Raw genomic sequence first — 2,500 nt, forward strand, 5'->3', positions numbered from 1 at the left:
GTTTAACTAAGCTTATTTTTCTTAAGTCAAAAGATTTCCTTTGACTTACTCTGGGGCTCCCATGTTTACTTCTGTTTTATTTCTTGTATGTTGTGAGTGCCTCGTAATTCGCAATCGGCTGCAGTTCCCTTCCCCTGCCCTTTCCCCCCCCCCCCCCAACATCCCTCCCTTCCCTTTCATCGCATTTTTCCCCCCCAGCATCTCCCCCCCATCCCTCTCCGTCTCGGTCTGGGCCTGAGGCCGACTTTTCAGAGTTACTCTCTTATGCTGTGTGTGTACAGTGGGGGTTCCCGCACGTCACCGTTCCCCTGACAGCGTCCTGTGTTGCAGGTGCGGCTGGGCGTGGAGCTGTGGGAAGTGGGCGAGCCGCTGGGTCGTGCTGCCGGGGATCCAGGCGGCGGCGAGGGCGTAGGGGGCGCCTTGAGCCCCCCGAGTGATTCCAGGGGGGTCCAGGCGGGCCCGGAACTACCCGCAGTGACTCTTCGCGCAGCGACACCTCGTCCTCAGGAGCCTCGTCTTCGTGCTGCTCCTCCTCAGGCGGCCCCCGCCGCCCTGCCTGCACGCGGCCCTGTCCGACCCTGGCTACGAGTCGGCGCATCTCCCTGACGACGACCGCGACGACCCCGAGCACTTACGGCGGCGCAGCAGCAGCAGCTCTGCCACAGTGGGGGGGGGCATGTCCCTGCGGGAGCGCTGCGAGGGGCGCGACGGCTCCCCGCTGCACCAAGGCCTCACACGATCGCGCTCCTTCGGCGGCCTCCTGAGTCACCGCAGGTCGGGCTCCGAGGCGGGCTCCCCGCAGCAGACGCTGGGGCGGGCGGGATGGGCGGGTGCGGGCGTGCTGGGGCAGGCCGTGTCGTCGCCCCGGGACGTACGCCGCGTGCTGTCGCTCCCGCCGCACGTCAAGGTACCCAAGTCGCCACGACCAGAACGCGCGGCGCAGATCAGCGCGAGCGTGGCCGCCGGCCTTCGGGAGTGCGTGTCCGTCACCCGGCAGGACCTCGACTCCCTCCGGCAGACACAGCAGGATTCACAGCTGCAGCAGGTAAGAACTCCCGGCCCGGTGTCACCTTCCCTTTTGCTCATCTGTCACATCCTCACAAATATCACGTCATGACTCACGAAGCTGTTCTGTCTTCACGTGTCAGTATTTTGCGCCCTCTACAGCAGTTGTCCTTCCCTGTATGCAAGGCTATCATGTAACGTAACAGTTGTTGGGTCATCGCTTAAGGAGCAGGCTCGCCTTAACCATAGAGTTGCCGTACTTCATGTTTTATATGATTTGATATAGTTATTATATCATCATGACCCCAGGTGTCTTATTAAAGCATCCATACGACCTCATCCACACTCCCCATGAAGTGACATTGTTGAAATGAGAGACTGACATGAAAGGGCAAACATGAAGTGCTTCGCAGTAACCACACAGTGCCAGTTCTACTATCACCCCACGGTTCACTTCCTAATCAGTATGTAGGTTTAAGCCTTTATAAAAGTAGGGTGCCTATATCAGATCAGAATGACATATTGTACTTTTGGAACAATAAGGTGTTATGTGACTAGCGCCGAGTTGCGAGATATAAAGGTTCTGATATGTGATATCCTGCCAGCCATTTGAGCTATTGTTTTGGAATTTGGATGAGATTACGTTGCATTAATGAGCAAGAAAAAACGACAATTAACACCCCTGACTGTAAATTATCACGTTAGACCTATATTGATTTCCGTCCATTGGGTTCATGTATACGTTTTCAGTAACTGATTGCTAAGATTTAAGTGAAAGTTTTGAGAATTTTTTATATACAATTAGTTTAATTGATATTTTATATAGGTATTCAGAATACTATATCGAAGCCTTTCTTCCAAAGAACACATATGTAGATTGGTTTAGGCTTCGTATGGGAGGAGCACATTAGCACATTTCGGGTCTTTAAATGCACTCACTTTCAACTCTCTAGTCCATTCAAAATCGATAACACTTTGGGTCACAACATAAGGAATTGAATGGGGGCAGATCACTAAGAGGCTGCATTTTTTTTCTCTTCATTAGGCAGTTTGGCAAACTTCTTGGATATAATGCACTGATTTAAAATAGGAGGCTGGGTGTTGGCATTCCACTTCATCTTCAATTTTGTGAACAAGTGTCAAATATTTGTGTCACTGATAGTTTCTTAAATCCTTCTGCTATATGACACACTAGTATAAGTATTTATGTGCGCATATTAGCACCCATGCATATTTGTACACAATCCATCACACATACGAATACCAATTGCACGCGCGCACACACACACACACACACACACACACACACACACACACACACACACACACACACACACACACACACACACACACACACACACACAAACACACACAGAAACACACACGCACACACACAGAACACACACGCACACGCAGAACACACACGCACACACACAGAACACACACGCACACACACAGAACACACACGCACACAGAACACACACACACACACACA

The 2,500-nt window shown here is 51.7% G+C and overlaps 1 pseudogene; it reads left to right on the plus strand.

The window, feature by feature from the left end:
- Positions 1 to 1,208, plus strand: part of LOC119570391 — a 4,069-nt pseudogene extending 2,861 nt beyond the window's left edge.
- The last annotated feature ends 1,292 nt before the right edge of the window (positions 1,209 to 2,500 follow it).

The sequence above is a fragment of the Penaeus monodon genome, unplaced genomic scaffold (genome assembly GCF_015228065.2).
Source record: "Penaeus monodon isolate SGIC_2016 unplaced genomic scaffold, NSTDA_Pmon_1 PmonScaffold_2562, whole genome shotgun sequence".
Classification (NCBI taxonomy): domain Eukaryota; kingdom Metazoa; phylum Arthropoda; class Malacostraca; order Decapoda; family Penaeidae; genus Penaeus; species Penaeus monodon.